At 39.4% G+C, this 19,024-nt stretch overlaps 1 protein-coding gene and 1 long non-coding RNA gene across 2 annotated transcripts in view; one reads left to right on the top strand and one right to left on the bottom strand.

The window, feature by feature from the left end:
• The window catches only part of GPC6 (glypican 6), a 1,245,321-nt gene that overhangs the window by 466,530 nt on the left and 759,767 nt on the right, over positions 1-19,024 (bottom strand). The window lies entirely within an intron of this gene.
• Positions 865-17,536, top strand: LOC129624626 (uncharacterized). Its single transcript, XR_008701077.1, has 3 exons — positions 865-1,292; positions 7,535-7,652; positions 16,866-17,536. It is a non-coding gene; the product is annotated as an uncharacterized LOC129624626 (long non-coding RNA).

Here is a 19,024-nt window from a genome sequence, read left to right as displayed (position 1 = left end):
AATAGCACAGCTTAAACATTTTAGCAGAATTGTTAATTGAGCAAACATGTGTGGGCAATTGTCTAAAACCTCTGCTACATAAATGCATTGTTTAAAGGTAAAATTTCCATTTAAAACAGCTCAAAACTTATGAAGTTAGCTGTATTCTAATCAAACTAAGCTTTCAAGTCTCCCGTGAAGTTGAAGCAGATGTTCATCAATCATCTCCTCTACTTTTGAACTGTTCACTAAATGGCCAACAATGTCTGGTACATGTTGGCAAAATCAGGACATGTTAATATTTTTCTTCATCACTCCAAAGAATTGTGATGGTCTGTGCATTCCAAAAGCTATTGACTGTTTCTCTGTTATGTCAGCAACATAACTTAATAAATAATGAATCCTTTTTTCTTCTGGAAGTTCCAACTTTGAAAGATTCAACTGAATGCTTTGACTTGCATATAAAAAGAGAGAGGGGGGTACCTCAGCTTTTCATGTAAAGCCAGATTTTGTCTTGATCACCTCTTCTCACTACTTATTTCCTAAACACCTGGCTAAGGTTAAAGCGATGGTGAATTAAGTTTAGAGATTAATTATTCCACTAGCAGGATTGTATTATAGGTTTTATTTTGATTGCCTGGCCTGCCAGTTAGACCAAAGAGATTACATACAATTTTTCAGTTTAGATTTTAAGATTTCCTCTTAAAATTCAGATGTAAGTAATGTGTTTTAAATGGTACTTATAACACCCAGCAGGATGCCAAAACAACCAGGCAGTTGGATAAAACATTCCAGCAGTGAGCTGGTTATTCTGCATGATGTCAGGTAATTCACATTAGTACAGTCATGGTGCTGGCATCACAGAGACTGAGAACTCTAAGGCCACAGAAGAAAATCAAATGGGGTAGGAAAAGACTTGGGTTCCAATCTGTGAAGTGTACCAGTGTTTCTAGAAACATAGAGATTCTCTCTTTTGGAGTGATGGAAGACAAGCACTTCATAGACCAAGGAGTCCTGGCTCATATTTTTTCAACAGTCTCCCTGCCTCTGATCCCCATCCTCCAGGTACTCCCTTCTGCTATGCCTCTTCCATTGCCTGCACATTTGTGCAGAGGACCACGTCGCAAGTCATAGGATGACCCTGACTGCTACCAATCAGAGTGCATTTGGAAGAGTACAGAGGTGACCTACAATTACAAAACCTACCACTGCCTACTGAGACACCTGCCTGGAGTGTGTTGTGGCCTGGATGTCCATCTCATTTTGGAGAAACTTGCCCAAGTCCTTCAAGGGCTGATTTGCAATTTGGGGAGGTATGTATTTCATCTGTGATTATGCCCCATATTAAAATCCCTGTTTTCTGATAAAATAAGAGTCACAAGACCCCCTAAGAGAATAAAGCCCACTTTCTATAGCTCAAGAAAATACCAGCAGGGAGGGGATCATGCTGAAGGCAAAGAGATCAGAGATTTACTTTTCCTACGCTTTCACTCACTCCCAGACAGGCTTGAAGTCTCCAGGGGAACATGTCTGAGGATGTAGGAGATTACTTACAGTCCTTAGCTTTCCTTAGATAAGATAAGCAAGCTAAAAAAAAAAAATCTATAATTCACGAGGCTTTCTAGAGGCAGAGAGGGAGTTGAATTGTCTGGTTAAAAACCCTAGTTCTGACACTTACTAGTTGTGTGATCTTAGGCAATTTACTTAAACTTATTATGCTTCCATCTCCTCGTTTCTAAAATGAGGATTATATATATATATATATATATATATATATATATATATATCCTGATCCTAGGGCTATTGCAAGGATTAAATGGATTAATACCTGTAAAACACTTAGAAGAGTGCCTGTCTAGCAGTGCCTACCTGGTTGACCTCTGAGATCTAGTCCATACACTCAATTCAGTCTGGCTAGTCCATATGCTTAACCAAGGTGGATTAGCATAGCCTAAAAGGATCGAAGGCTCAGTGGTAGTCTGCCTGCAATGCAGGAGATGCAGGAGACATGGAATCTTAAATGCAGGAGATCCCTGGGTTGGGAAGATCCCTTGGAGAAGGAAATGGCAACCCACTCTAGTATTCTTCAGTTTATTTCAGTCACTCAGTCATGTCTGACTCTTTGTGACCCCATGGACTGCAGCATTCCAGGCTTCCCTGTCCATCACCAACTCCTGGAGCTTGCTAAAACTCATGTCCATTGAGGCAGTGATGCCATTCAACCATCTTATCCTATGTCATCCCTTCTCCTCCGGCCTTCAATCTTTCCCAGTGTCAGGGGCTTTTCCAAAGTCAGTACTTCATATCAGATGGCCAAAGTATTGGAGCTTCAACTTCAGCATCAGTCCTTCCAATGAACATTCAGAATTAATTTCCTTTAGGATTGACAGGTTGGATCTCTTTGCAGTCCAAGGGACTCTCAAGAGTCTTCTCGTACACCGGGTTATTGTTACCATCTTTCTAAATTCCATATATATGCATTAGTATACTGTATTGGTGTTTTTCTTTCTGGCTTACTTCACTCTGTATAATATGAGACAGCAAAAGAGACACTGATGTATAGAACAGTCTTATGGACTCTGTGGGAGAGGGAGAGGGTGGGAAGATTTGGGAGAATGGCATTGAAACATGTAAAATATCATGTATGAAACGTGTTGCCAGTCCAGGTTCGATGCACAATACTGGATGCTTAGGGCTAGTGCACTGGGACGACCCAGAGGGATGGTATGGGGAGGGAGGAGGGAGGAGGGTTCAGGATGGGGAACACATGTATACCTGTGGCGGATTCATTATGATATTTGGCATAACTAATACAATTTTGTAAAGTTTAAAAAAAAAAAGTCTTCTCTAGCACTACATCTCAAAAGCATCAATTCTTCAGTGCTTAGCTTTCTTTTTGGTACAACTCTCGCATCCATACATGACTACTGGAAAAACCATAGCTTTGACTAGATAGGCCTTTGTGGGCAAAGTAATGCCTCAGATTTTTAATATGCTGTCTAGGTTGATCATAGCTTTTCTTCCAAGGAGCAAACGTGTTTTCATTTCATTGCTGCACTCACCATCTGCAGTGATTTTGGAGCCACAAAAAAAAGTTTCTCACTGTTTCCATTGTTTCCCCATCTATTTGCCATGAAGTGATTGGACCGGATGCCATGATCTTAGTTTTTTGAATGTTGAGTTTTAAGCCAACTTTTTCACTCTCTTCTTTCATTTTCATCAAGAGGCTCTTTAGTTCCTCTTCACTTTCTGCCATAAGGGTGGTGTCATCTGTATATCTGAGGTTAATGATATTTCTGCCGCAATCTTGATTCCAGCTTGTGCTTCATCCAGCCTTGCATTTCGCATGATGTACTCTGCATATAAGTTAAATAAGCAAGGTGACAATATAGAGCCTTATTGTACTCGTTTCTTAATTTGGAACTAGTTTGTTGTTCCATGTCCAGTCCTAACTGTTGCTTCTTGACCTACATACAGGCCATACCTGTGACAGCATTGAGAAGACATAATTCTTTCCTGTTGCCAGAAGGATCTGAAACAGGAGGGAAGGTGGCAGGGCACAACCTCTAAAAGAGTGGCATAGCCTCAGGACAAGACATAACTAATTAGAACCAAATAGGTCCAAGATGGTGTAAGAGTTGACTTCATGAGACTCTGAACCTCAGTAAAGGCTCAGTAACACATCAATAAACTAAATGACATACCCACAGGTGCAATGACAGCTCCAAGACCAATCATAAAGGTCAAAAAGTTGGCAGCGTCCCAGTTCCTAGAAATCCCCACCCCACCCCACCCTGCCCCAAACTGCTGGAATACTCCTCCCACTCATTAGCCTATGAAATTATCCAACCCATAAAAGCTAATTATGCCATATGTCAGGGTCTCGGCCTTCTGAGATGTCCCACACTATCTGTGCAGTGTGCTTCTCTAAATAAATCCACTTCTTACTAATCACTTTTTCCCTCACTGAATTCTTCCTGCCATGAGACATTAAGAATATGAGCTTCATTAAGTCCTGAACCAAGTGTATGATCTCAACTATAAGACCATTGGTTTGGACTTTCCTGGTGGTACAGTGATTGAGAATCCACCTGCCAATGTGGATGACCTGAGTTAGATCCCTGGTCCAGGAAGATCCCACATGCCACAGGGCAACTAAGCCTGTGTGCCACATTACCAAAGCCCATGCACCCTACAGCCCAGGCTTTGCAACAAGAGAAGCTACGTGCAAAACTAGAGAGTAACCTCCACTCACTGCAGTTAGAAAAAGCCCCCAGGCAGCAACTGAGAGTCAGTGCAGCCATAAATGAATAAACACATAAGCTTAAAACACACACACACACACACACACACACACACACACACACAGGTTCAAGTCCCAATCAGAGTTTCAAGGTTACAGACTCAGACATCCTCTTCCTCACAGATGGCCTAAAAATGGGTTTAGATCATGGGACAACTTTGGGATACCATATTAACATAAACTTGTAGGAAGAAAAATACAATAATATGCAATATGGTTTTTAAAAATAAGCTGCATACAGGTGGTTTAACTAGGCTCTAGACGAATCACCTTGAAAAGAATAAGATGGCAGAAGGAGTCTTTCTAACCATTTGCAAACAGGGAAGATTTCCAAAGGCAGCTGTGGGTGCAGAACACAAATATGGAAAGGAAGTCAATGAAATGCAGAAGAACAGAAGAGGGTGACTATCCATCTGCTGAAAACAAATATGTCTGGTTGGACCCAGATATATTCTTGCCCTTTACATCTTGAAAAATGTGGCTCTTCTGGCTTTAATTCCGTTTAGTGCAGCGTATGTGCTGAACAAATACTCGTTGCTTGATGAATTGATGATGTCATCCCAATCTAGGACTGGGACAGAAGTGGATACAGCAGGGTGTGCTTTCACATAAAATCCTCCAGTGTTCGACAATTCTGTTTTGGAGAAAATCCTTCTTGACTTGTGGCCTAGAGAAATAAGCACTCATCATTTTGGTTTAATATGGATCTCTCGAGGAAAGCAGTCTGAAGTTGACTAGTTTTAACATTGACAAGACTAACATCAAGATTTTGGCAGTAACAAGGGGTATAAAGAATCCTAGTTGGATGCCATCTCAAAAAAGAGAACCATCTTTTTTATTCTTATTTATTGACTTTTTAGAATTTTGTTTTATTTATTTTTGACAGTGCTGGGTCTTTGTTGCTTTGCAGGCTTCTCCCTCGTTGCAGCGAGTCAGCGCTTCTCTCTTGTGGAGCATAGGCTCTAGGGTGTGTGGGTTTCAGTAGTTGCGGTTCCTGGGCTCTGGCGAACAGACTCAGTAGTTGTGGAGCCTGGGGCTTAATTGTTCCTCAGCATGTGAGATCTTCCCAGACCTAGGATCGACACCTGTCTCCTGCATTGGTAAGGAGATTCTTTACCACTGAGCCAGCAGGCAAGCCTTGACCCCCATCTTTTTAATAGGTAATTCATTGGCTGAAAGGTGAAATTTATAGGTCCTCAGCTTTCTTGGAGAATTGTCACAAGGGTCTGATGAGTGTGTTGCTGCAGGCCTGGAGGAAGCTACCACGATCACCATCAAGGGAGAGAAAGGGAGAGAAAGGGAGAGATGGGTAGGGGTTGCGAAAGTTCAAATACATCAACCAGGAGGGGAGGTGGACAATGAAAGGAGGCCCAGAGGAAATGAAGGACTATAGGGCAATATATCAGGATGCTCTATTAAGATGGATTCCATCTCTCTCAACCATCCAGGATAAGACAGGGTGAGCGAGTCACAGATGCAAGCTGTAGTTGACTGAACAAAAAATGAGACAGCCAAAAAACTGAAAAATTCACTGGGTAGATAGAGGAAGGGGAGACAGAACTATGGAGAAGAAAAGGGTGGAAACAAAAAATTGGTTAATTAGTTCTGACTTTCAAGATGCTGCTAAGGTGCTTCAGTCGTGTCTGACTCTGTGCAACCCCATAGACGGAAGCCCACCAGGCTCCCCAGTCCCTGGGATTCTCCAGGCAAGAACACTGGAGTGGGTTGCCATTTCCTTCTCCAATGCATGAAAGTGAAAAGTGAAAGTGAAGTTGCTCAGTCATGTCCGACTCTTAGCGACCCCATGGACTGCAGCCTACCAGGCTCCTCTGTCCATGGGATTTTCCAGGCAAGAGTACTGGAATGGGGTGCCATTGCCTTCTCTGGACTTTTAAGATAAAGGTGGAAAAAAAGAGGACAGAAGGTAAGAATATTAAAGCAGTTATTATCAAGAGGTATTTGTTAAATTCTAAGTAAGTAAGTGAAGTCGCTCAGTTGTGTTCAACTCTTTGAGACCCCATGGGCTGTAGCCCACCAGGTTCCTCCATCCATGGGATTCTCCAGGCAAGAATACTGGAGTGGGTTGCCATTTCCTTCTCCAGGGGATCTTCCTGACCCAGGGATCGAACCCAGGTCTCCCGCATTGCAGGCAGAGACGCTTTAACCTCAGAGCCACCTAGCTAAGGTCTATTCTGTCTAGATAAAGGCTGCCTCTCAAGAGTACAACAGTCACCAAGACAGAAATAATATTGTGATTTTTTTTTATTGTGATGATTCTGATTATTAATTAAAATGGGATGAATCTAAAGAACATGAAACTGGAAAAACAACCTGCTTCCAACTGCAACGTTCCCCCCCTCAACAGCCGCCTTATTTGTATGAGAGATGCTCAAACAACCAGCTGCTCTGGGAAAAAAAAAAAGCAGTGAGGTGTTGCCTAGAAATACCATTTTGTGGTAAGGGACAGAAAAGCAGTAATTCTAAACCTTCTACCAGGTGCTTGCATTGTCATCAATGAGTAGATGATTCTGTTTTTCATGTAGGTGGGCTCTTGGGCACAGCCTCCATGGCAGAAGGTAAATTTTGTTGTTTGTTAATGAGTGTGTGTGTGATTGAGAGCAATTTACATAATAATGAATACTGAACCCTATTGTCTTTGAAGATAGTGATGTAAGTAATTTATATTGCATTTTGGGGAAAAATTGCTTCCTTCATGTCAAGTTAGAGGATTACAGCATGGTATTACTGATAATTAACATTTGTATTTTGCAGGTAGGGATGTGTGTGTGTGTTTCATGTAAGAGTTAACCACCAAATAACCAACTTTCTTCTATGCCTCAAAGGGGCAGGAAGATAAGGTATGCTGTTGAAGATAATAGATAATAAAGAGTAAAGAGACAGAGATGGGGGTGGGGACAATAAAGTAGAATAACTAGCCAACATTTCTTCCTTGGTCAGTGCATACTAGGGGCCCAGCATTCTGTGAAGAAGGGTAATAGTGCAGAACTTTTGGACCGAGATTTGCAAAATGTAAGCAGAGGTCACTGCTGGAGGGAAGGAGCAACTGATTGCCATGGGAACAACTCAAGAGTATAAGTGTGACAAGTTTCCTTATTCTTAACTACACCAGAGATGGTGGATGTTGAAAGAGATAGGCGGCCTTTGGATATATTTGGAGTTATAAGGTCTGGAACAAGTGAAGAGTTGAAGAGTCTTTTTTTTGTTCATTTGTTTTGGTTTTATTTTTAACAGAGCAGTATCTTTTATGAACACAGATACAAAATTCTCTGCAAAAGAACAGAAAGTTGAATTCTGCAACTAAAAAGAATTATACACCATGATCAAGTGGGATCCATCCCAGAAGTGCAAGGTGAGTTTAACATTTGGTGATCAATGAATGCATTGCACCATATTGATAGAATAAAGGACAAAAAAAAAAAATACTAAGTTCTCAATGGACACAGAAGTAACATTTAAAAAGTCCAACAGATTTTCATAATAAGAAAAAAGAATACACTAAACAAACTAGGAGTAGAAGGGAACTTCCTCAACTTAAGCATCGTCTTTTTAAAATTAATTTTCACTGGAGTGTAGTTGCTTTACAATGTTGCATGAGTTTCTACTACACAGGAAAATGAATCAGCTGTACATGTACGTATGTCCCCTCCCTTCTGGACTTCCTTCGCATTCAGGTCACCACAGTGCATTAAGTAGAGTTCCCTGTGCTATACAATATGTTCTCTTGGTGTGTGTGTGAGTGCTCAGTCGCTTAGGTGTTTCTGACTTCTTGTGACCTCATGGAATGCAGCCTGTCAGGCTCCTCTGTCCATGGGATTTCCCAGGTACGAATACTGGAGTAGGTTGCCATTTCCTTCTCCAGGGGATCTTCCAGACCCAGGGATTGAACCTGCATCTCTCACACCTCCTGCATTGGCAGGAGGATTCCTCACCACTGTGCCACCTGGGAAGCCCATATTCTCATCAGTTACCTATTTTATACATAATATCACTAGTGTATATGTGAACTGAAGACTTTTTGGAAGCTTCCTATCAGTCTACCTCTTGGATTTATTTTAAAGACTGGAGGACATAGAGGACGAGTGAAGGAACTTTGTCAAGTGAGACCGAGTGTCCCCTGGGAGCTTCCTCTGCAGGCCTGTGACAGATGTACAACTGTTACACAGGACAGTCTAAGACACGCTTCATCTGTGTGCTTCATGAGTTAAGGTCGACATCAGAAAAGATGTTTCAGTTGTAGGAAAAAGGACACAATGCTACTACCAGGAAAAAGAAAATGTGCAAAATTTTGGAATAGAAAAAAAGTCCTATAAGGGAAAAAGTTTATTATATATATGTATGGATATGTATGTATGTGTGCTATAGAGCCATATATGCCGAAAGAAACTGGACACAAAAGGCCACATTCTGTGATTCCATTTATTGAACTATCCAGAATAGGTAAACTCTTAAAGGCAGAAGGCAAGTTGGTGGTTGCCAGGGGCTGAGGGTAAAGGAGAGCTAGAGAGGGACTCCTCAAAGGGTAAGGAGTTTCCTTTGGGTTGATAAAAAATGGTCTGGAACTAGTTAACTGGAAAAGTGTAAACTCTTTGCTAGTTACCTAAAAAACATGGTAAGTTTGATGGTTGCAGGATATCATGCATGTACTAAATGCCACTGAATTGAATCCTTTAAGATGGTTAAAACAATTATTTTAATGTTATGTGGACTTTATCAAAAATTTAAAAAGCATATGCACTGTATCAGTCCATTTATTAATAGAAAAAATGGCAGAAATACAGACAGGTAGAAATTGACAATATCAACACACAGTGAGACTCCACCTAAAGTTTCTGAGGAAGGAGGTGACAATTAGGAGCTGAACTTTTGGGAGATGTTTTCCAGTCATTTTTCTTCTTGGTAATACACAAAGTCTGACTAAGTGGTATTTATGATTCCTTCCACCTCTACAATTCTATGACTTAATATATTAGTGAAAACTTTCCAGAAACAAATTCTAAGAAAAAAGGAGCCAGAAAAACAAGGCCAGTCTGAAGAGACAGAATAAAAAAAAAGATATATATATACATCTGTCAAGATGAATTTAGAATGTTGCATAGCAATTCAAAATAAAACTATAAAAAATAAATGGGTGGATATAAATGTAAGAAAAGTATCATGAGAAAAAAGCAAATTTGAAAAAAAAAAACAGGTTGTGGAGGAACAAATAGGGGACAGAACTATTTTAGTAAAGGGAGAAAGAGAGAACATATTTAAGGTGAGGCAGATCCACTCAAGAAAGAAAAGATGCAAAGAGCTAAGAAAATAATGAGAAAAACACAAGAATTTAATAAATATTCCACTAGAGTTGGACTGAAAGTCCTAGGCTGAGAAGGAAAGACAGAAGCAAACATTCAGGAGATAAAGACCAGGATATGAAGGATCAGAAGGGGAAAGAGAATATTCAAAGGAAAAAGTTAACAGCTAAATAAAATCTTCAAGAGAGAACACTCAACAGAAGTAGAAAAATCACAGTGATAAGTGGGTTTAACGGAGAAGATAGAAGAAAACAAAGGTGAAGCACTGGAGCAAAAATCACAGTAAGTAAGGAATCACAGGGAAGACTTGGTTCAGAGTCAGGGTGACACAATGAATGGAAACCTAAGAGAAATGAATCCCTGACATCGAAGGGTGGGCGTCATAACATTACAAAGAAGCAGTTGGCTTAGCAAAACCATGGAAAGTCTGAGAATTCTGTAGAAAGAAAAATCTTAAATAATGGAGATGTTTGTCATAGAACAGTTTCAGTGACAATCAAATTTATAGATTTTTGGTACATAGATGTGAGTGAAAGACAAAGGTCCAAAATGAAAGACAAATGATACAAGAAAGATATTCTGAATAAATCAAAATAAATGACAGCTTATAATCCTTCTCTCAACTGTGTCAAATATTAGTGTTCTCATTTGGCATGTGAGGAAATTGAAGCTCAAGAGGTTCTGTTCAGTTTTCCTAATTCCAAAGTCATACATGGCCAGCAGGATTTTAATTTAGTTCTATTTAATAATAATGGTCTTCCAGTTCTTCCCCATCGAATAGATTTCATAAGCATTCCATCATAAGATTCTTGGTTGCTTTTGGTCATCATCTTGGAAATGGACATAAAGGCCCATTTTAAACAATTTTAATCTTATTACCTGATTCCAGTAAGTTCTATTTTCTGGGTCTGCTCAACAGCTAAACTTCTCTGCCTTCTCCCATATGTTTCAACCAGTGACTCTGCTACTGTATGAGTGTCTCATGCATTCCTGGAAGCTTGATTTATGAACACAGAATGCACGACCCTATAGGAAAATGTAGATGTGACAACTGAAATGGGCTATTCTTTATTACTGCACATTCCCAGGAACCAACACTCTGTTGACTATTCAAAAACTGGGTTATCGACTAGCATGTTATTTCTATGGGAAAATGTATTTCTCAGCTCTAAGGCAAATGACTCAGAAGCAATCATCCAAAACACAACCCATTTATTTCAGGTTGAAGATTGCTGATGAAATATGTCCATCATTTTATCCCTTGCTTCTAATTAGCTCCAGTGACCTTTGTTGGCTATTGATTTCTTTCCTGACTATTGTCTTTTAAGAAAATTTCAAGATGTTGTTTATGCCTATTTTTGTTGCTATGGACTCTTTTCAAAAGTCTGCTAACTAATAGTAATCACTTGACTTCCTTTATCCTGTCTTCACTGTGAGCCTCTGTGAAAGTGAAAGTGTTAGTCCTTAAGTCATGTCTCTTTGCAACCCCGTGGACTATAGTCCACCAGGCTCCTCTGTCCATGGAGTACTCCATGCAAGAATACTGGAGTGAGTGGCCACTCTCTTTTTCAGGGGATCTTCCCAACTCACAGATTGAACCTGAGTCTCCTGCACTGTAGGGAGATTCTTTACTGTCTGAGCCACCAGGGATTTACCATAAGCCTCTGAAATAGACATTGCTATTTTTACCATATAGATAAAGAAAATGAGGCTTGGAGGGGCTGTATAATTGATCCAGGGTAGCACTGCTTCTAAGAAACAGAAATTAAAATTGAACCCATATATGACTCCAAAGCCATTATCAGATATGAGCAAAATAGAAACTAAAGAATAAATAAAATATATAAGGCTGGGTATCTTTCATCTATATTCATGCATTCATTCATTAAGATAAACAGACTTCCTGGTCAAAAGAAGTAAGAAAATGATGTTGCCCAAACTTTAGGAAAATGGTAGGAAAATGAGTTATGACACAGACCTGGCCCTAACTGGCTCCAAAGGGAATAACAGACCTAAAATCAAGTAAAAATAATTAATCTTGGTAAACTAACAATAATCATACTTGGAAAGGTTGGAGAAGGTATCAAACAGGAAGTTACAGTTCACCTCTTGTTGAGGATGAAAAGAATTCTTCAAGAAAATAAAAGGCTGTTAGGAATGGGAGGCATGAAATAGTATACCTACTCTTTCTGCCTAAGTAATTTTCCCAAAACATACACATCATGTTTTCAGTGTTACTTGAACTTGCCTTGGGTGCAAAAACAAGATAAAATCTCATGTATACAATTTTCTGTTACTGATTTAAAGAATAAGATTGCTTGGCCCAACCTCACGCTTTGCTCCCTAAGACCATGGAGTCAGTCAAGTTTTTCTCAGGAGGAAGGGTCCTGTCTGCCAGGGTAGAAGAGAATGATGTATAACTCTCCCCAGTAACCTCAGAGGGCAAAAATTAGTTTTGAGAACTTGAGATTTCTCCTCTATGAATGTCTGATTCCTATGAGCTTTGACAATAAAAAATTGCCCTGGCTTCAGAATACATTCTGGATGCACAACTAACTCTGTCACAGATGGATCCATGAAAAAGCCAGAATCATGAAAATGTGGATTCTTATAGATGAATCCAAGCAAATACAGAGTGGCCCTCTGCCATCATCACTTAATCACTTGGTCAGGTAAAATACCAGAAGACAAGGGATCAGAGTAAGCAATTGTGACCCGTTCATTCCAATCCCAAAGAAAGGCAATGCCAAAGAATGCTCAAACTACCGCACAATTGCACTCATCTCACACGCTAGTAAAGTAATGCTCAAAATTCTCCACACCAGGCTTCAGCAATATGTGAACCATGAACTTCCTGATGTTCAAGCTGGTTTTAGAAAAGGCAGAGGAACCAGAGATCAAATTGCCAACATCTGCTGGATCATGGAAAAAGCAAGAGAGTTCCACAAAAACATCTATTTCTGCTTTATTGACTATGCCAAAGCCTTTGACTGTGTGGATCACAATCAACTATGGAAAATTCTGAAAGAGATGGGAAGACCAGACCACCTGATCTGCCTCTTGAGAAATTTGTATACAGGTCAGGAAGCAACAGTTAGAACTGGACATGGAACAACAGACAGGTTCCAAATAGGAAAAGGAGTACGTCAAGGCTGTATATTGTCACCCTGTTTATTTAACTTATATGCAGAGTACATCATGAGAAATGCTGGGCTGGAAGAAGCACAAGCTGGAATCAAGATCTCCGGGAGAAATATCAATAACCTCAGATATGCAGATGACACCACCCTTATGGCAGAAAGTGAAGAGGAACTAAAAAGCCTCTTGATGAAAGTGAAAGTGGAGAGTGAAAAAGGTGCTTAAAGCTCAACATTCAGAAAACGAAGATCATGGCATCCGGTCTCATCATTTCATGGGAAATAGATGGGGAAACAGTGGAAACAGTGTCAGACTTTATTTTTTGGGGCTCCAAAATCACTACAGATGGTGACTGCAGCCATGAAATTAAAAGATGCTTACTCCTTGGAAGGAAAGTTATGACCAACCTAGATAGCATATTCAAAAGCAGAGACATTACTTTGCCAACAAAGGTTCGTCTAGTCAAGGCTATAGTTTTTCCAGTGGTCATGTATGGATGTGAGTTGGACCGTGAAGAAGGCTGAGCACCGAAGAATTGATACTTTTGAACTGTGGTGTTGGAGAAGACTCTTGAGAGCCCCTTGGACTGCAAGGAGATCCAACCAGTCCATTCTGAAGGAGATCAGCCCTGGGTGTTCTTTGGAGGGAATGATGCTTAAGCTGAAGCTCCAGTACTTTGGCCACCTCATGCGAAGAGTTGACTCATTGGAAAAGACTCTGATGCTGGGAGGGATTGGGGGCAGGAGGAGAAGGGGACGACAGAGGATGAGATGGCTGGATGGCATCACTGACTCGATGGACGTGAGTCTGAGTGAACTCTGGGAGTTGGTGATGGACAGGGAGGCCTGGTGTGCTGGGATTCATGGGGTCGCAAAGAGTCGGACACGACTGAGCGACTGAACTGAACTAAACTGAACTGAAGTACAAATGAAATCAGCACAAATTTGTCATAATTAACATCATCATCATTAGTAACTTTAAGGTCTACTCATCTTAATGTACTAGGCACGGTTATCTGCAGAATGCTTAAAAAGGCATGGTTTACAGCTCTAGGTATCACAGGGGTGAGAAAATAGTATATTCTGTTAGCTTTTACCTTGCATATTTATTACAAAAGTGTAATAAGAATAAGAGGTATGCTGTTTCCTGAAGCTTATATACAAATATCACTAGCTAATATGGCAGATTCTTGGCATTTAGGGATCAAACAATTGCAGTACTTCCTATCTGTTGTTCCTCGATTTTTATGCCATTTAGACACTTTAATTTTTAGTTAGTTATTTACTTAATTTTTTTATTGTGGTAAAATACACACAACACAAAATTTATCATTTTAACTATTTTAAAATGTAGAATTTAGTGATAATAAGTACATTCACAATGTTATGCCCCCATCACAGCTATCCATTTCCAGAAAATTTCCTCATCCCTAACAGAAACTCTGTACTCAGTAAACACTCACTCTTCTTTTCTTCTTCCCTCTAACACTTAGTTAACTCTGTTAGACTTTCTTAGACATTTTTATTTCATAGAACCCAATTCAAACTCACCAAGCTATAAGGTTGTGTAAGGTATCACTTGGGTAATAACTGAGTCTGGTTAACGTTGACTACATCCTTCTCACTTCCACTTTGTTGACCATTACTCACAAATCATACATACATTTTTTGTGAATTTGAGGATTCTTGAAAAGCTCAGATTTTATGTCACTAAAATATTAGGGTCTTTTCACTTCATTCTTATTAGGCATTCAACCATAATTAGATATTCATACACACTCACATATAAACGTGTGCACACATCTATGCAAAAATCTATTGACGTTTCCAAGAAAAAATGTCATTGTCTCTATCAGGCAAAACAGAACACGAGTCAATAACTGGAAATTGTTCTATTTTCCAAATTGCAGGTTATAGGCACTAAGGAAGTGTCTCAGACTATTACTGAACTCTCTCACTGACTACAAAAACAAGCACATTTTGAAATGAAATAAAATATTAAAGATGAAGTTGGATCTGTTAAATTTGAGCCAAAGATCAGACTTTGCATATGGAGCAAAACAAAACAAAACAGAACACAGAACAACAGTATAGAAGGTTCCCAAAGTTGGGGTAAAAGATAAGTATTCAATCAATACCAAATGCCAGTTCAAAATGAAGGGAGGAAACCTTGTCATCTCCATAGAGAAGTTTTACATCTCAACTCACTCTTTTGGAAATATCAGAACATATGGGAATTAAAACAAAAATTGGAATGAAGGAGGACTAATGGAAAAATAATTTTATCTGTCAAAGATCTCTACAAAGCAAACAAAAAACAAGCAAACCAAGGCGACGGTAAAGGGCATATTCATCAATAATCCTGGCTGTGTTTTAAAGGTGCACGGATGCCACAAAAAAAATCTCCATCATCACATAAATATAATTTTACTGTTTATCTGAGTTGGGGATGACATTTATTGCCTCACACACTCCATCTTAAAGTATCGTGTTTATCTAGCAGTGTTTTCAGAATGCCTGCATTTGGAAAAGCACACCTCCTGCATCTTTGCTAAAACCTTAAATAAATTATGCATTAAATCATACTTTGGCTATGAAACATATTTGGTACCAGGAACAACAGTTTAAATCCACACCCAACATTGGATATATCTATTAATAATTGAAGGAAAAATGGCTTGGATTCCACTGTCTATAGTTCATGAATTTATAGTGAAACATGATTAAATGAATTCACAGCCAGGAATCAAGCTACTGAACAAGTCATACATTCACAAGATGGCCTGGAAGAATAATTGGATCTTCTGAAAGAAAACATTTGTTAAGCAAATCAATCAAATCCATCTAGCCTGACACAACTGGTTGTCATTGCTGCATAAAATGAAATTTATATCACATGAATATGTATTTAAATCAGAGAAAATATGATGGGAAGATTATAGCATTAACAGAAGCTCTTTTTATATGTGCCTGACAGTTAAATTTTTATTTTGGTAATGAGTTGAAGTGTCTGTTGCTACCACTCCAAGATGAAATCAATTCGGGACCAATTAAAATTATGTAACTGATGATGGACATTATTGTTTTTAATTTAAATGTACTTGAAATATGTTGTTCTTCTCAAAAGAGAATCCTAAAAGTTATAACGCAGACTATAATAATGCCCTCGAAAAATGAGGGTGGTCAAATTAAGTATGCTACTTACATTTAAACACAATAAGGAAAATTGAAAAGTGAAGAATAGCCTCAGAAACATCTGCCCTTCTATCACTGAGCTTTACATACTCAGACTACATTTTCTGACCAAGGAAAGAGATCCCTTTAGGTCCAGCCGAGTTCTCAAAAGAATTTCAGGAAACTTTCCACAACCCACAAAAATTACAGAGCCAAGCACCACAAGGGAAAACTTGTGGTGCTAAAACATAGAAAAGACAGTGAAAACCTCACACTTTTGTCCAGGGACTCAATCTTGATGTTGCTGCTGCTGCTGCTGCTAAGTCACTTCAGTCGTGTCCAACTCTGTGCGACCCAATCTTGATGTTAAGCAGTGTTAATTCACATATGTGTGTCTGACTGTGTTCAAGGATATGTAGTCTACAGTATATGTAGACTTCAATGCATTACAGTGACTATTGAAAACCAGACATCACTCAATTCAGTTGTCTATATTTTTATTTTTGTTGTTCAGTCACTAAGTCATGTCTGGCTCTTTGTGACTCCATGGATTGCCCAACACCCAGCTCCTCTGTCCTCCACTGTCTCCCTGAGTTTGCTCAGATTCATGTCCATTGAGTCAGTGATGCTCTCTAACCATCTCATCCTCTGCTGGCCCCTTTTCTTTTGCCTTCAATCTTTCCCAGCACCAGGGTCTTTTCTCATGAGTCAGCTCTTTGCATTTTAGTTGTTCACATTGATAACTTTAAAAATTACATTCAGAACAGCCATTCATTGCTTTCTATGTTAAGCTTTCTATTCTTTGTAATGTGTTTTGATAATTAGGAGGCTATTTCAGCAGTCAGTGAAATAGCCCCATTAATCTATTTTTATCCACAGATGGTTTGTTTTACTTTATCACATTTTATCGTAGATTTATGTAAATGTTTTAATTTAGGGACTGATTGTTTCTTTCAGTCTTAACTTTGGAAGAATGTTTCACTGCCTTGCCTTTAAACATCTCCTGCACTCTATATGTTGAAGAACCCCACATCAAGCTGCAAGGCAGGCATCCAAGTGGCAGATCTGCTCTGACAGCATGTCCTTCACTGTCTGCTCATCTAGAAATTACTAGACCTCATTTTCTCAATCAAAGCATCTCTCCTGAAGGTCAAAGATGATAAAAATCACCAAAGAAGTTTATATGCAGGAAGCAAGTTGAACTTGGTGATTATCAAATCTCGAAAAGATGAATCTTGAAGGTCAGAAACACTCCCCTCTACAGAGTCATTTCTACAGAGTGCTATTATAAGACAGCTGCTTTTCCACATTCCTGGCAATATTTCTTAAATCAGATATCTTAAAGCCTCCATATAACAAAACACCTAGACATACTGGATGAGATTCTAAAAACACTGTTTTAAATGCATAATAAGTTGGAAAAAGAAAAAAAGTAGGGGAAGTCTCCAAGGGCCAAATCAAAGTAAAACTAAAGAAGAGCAAAAGCCTTTCTCTGCCGGATGGAGTGGGTGGGCCTAGGGCTGGGAGTCAGATATTCAGGGGCTTTGGGTTTTAATTATTTTCAAAGGTGAGAGATGAGGCCTGGCCCTGGAACAAAAATCCACACTGAGATTCTCAAAAACAGGAAGACTACAGCAGTATTTTGCTTATTGATATAAACTCTGTGTGTGTTTACATCAAAGATCTGTTGGCAACTGTTAAATTTTCACAACTTTTGTAAATGTGTTGCTAAACAGAGCCATTATTTTAAACTATGCAATTTTGTAATAAAATAAATTGTATTAAAATAATAAATTCTCAAAATTCATTTTTCCCAATTATTTATTACATTTGTGGTTACTAATGTCCATTCTCTCTCTAGACTGAAAATAATACAAAATGTTGTTCGACACATTCCTTCCAAACTTGTGTTCAGGAACATCACATTGGTACGTTGAAACTGACCATGAGAGTAGCATTATACTACAGAAGATGACAAATGCCACAGGGCTTCATTTACTGCTTGACTGTCTGTCTGGCTGGACTTAGGAACATTATGGAGATTTTGTTACTAACAAAGATTAACCTTAAAAGTGTGGCATGTCTATACTTAATACATTGTGAGTCGCACCAAAAAATTTGAGTGTTTGAAATCCAGTTTATTCCACTCAGCAGTCACTCATATTATTGATGAACAAATGTAATTCCAACATACGTTTATCTTTGTTGTCACTTGCTAACAAAAATGGAAATACCAACCAACACTCATGCTGTAACTGCATTTATTTGTCAGTTACAACCATAGGCAGGCTACAGCTCTGAGAATTCAGCACAAATCAATGAAAGTGAATGACTGAATATACAAATGGAGTGACTAGATCATACACGACAACAAAACTCTGATCTACAAGCTCTGCAGCAATTGCCCCAGAACACTCAGGACTTGGTCAATGTCTTCGAGTTTCGCTATTTTTTCATCTTGCCTTCCAACTGAGGATGAATCAGAGAGAACAAAATATGCCCCCTTCCCCAACCTCATCATATAAGATGACAGCTTCTTGTTAGCCTCTTCCTCTGAAGGAGATCAGCCCTGGGATTTCTTTGGAAGGAATGATGCTAAAGCTGAAACTCCAGTACTTTGGCCACCTCATGCCAAGAGTTGACTCATTGGAAAAGACTCTGATGCTGGGAGGGATTGGGGGCAGGAGGAGAAGGGGACGACAGAGGATGAGATGGCTGGATGGCATCACTGACTCGATGGACGTGGGTCTGAGTGAACTCCGGGAGTTGGTGATGGACAGGGAGACATGGCGAGCTGTGATTCTTGGGGTCGCAAAGAGTCGGACACGACTGAGCGACTGAACTGAACTGAACAGCCTCCAATCAGAGCATATCCGAAACCTCCCACCTTCCTCTTCCCCCATTGTAAAGCTTTCCCACTGCCCTAAATTGAATGCTGCTGAATCTCTGCCAAGTGCATGTGAAAGCTGACTTGATAGGGCAAGCTCTAAATACAGAGCCTCTGTTTATTGTCATTTTGGGGTCTTTAATTATTTCCACAGAAGCATTCTATGAGAATCAACTGGCCATATGGAACTTAAAATTGAGTATTTTATATTTTATTATTACTTATAATA

The sequence above is a fragment of the Bubalus kerabau genome, chromosome 12 (genome assembly GCF_029407905.1).
Source record: "Bubalus kerabau isolate K-KA32 ecotype Philippines breed swamp buffalo chromosome 12, PCC_UOA_SB_1v2, whole genome shotgun sequence".
In the NCBI taxonomy this organism is placed as follows: domain Eukaryota; kingdom Metazoa; phylum Chordata; class Mammalia; order Artiodactyla; family Bovidae; genus Bubalus; species Bubalus kerabau.
The sequence above is the reverse complement of the archived record's forward strand: the minus strand, read 5'-3'. Positions and strand labels throughout refer to the sequence as shown.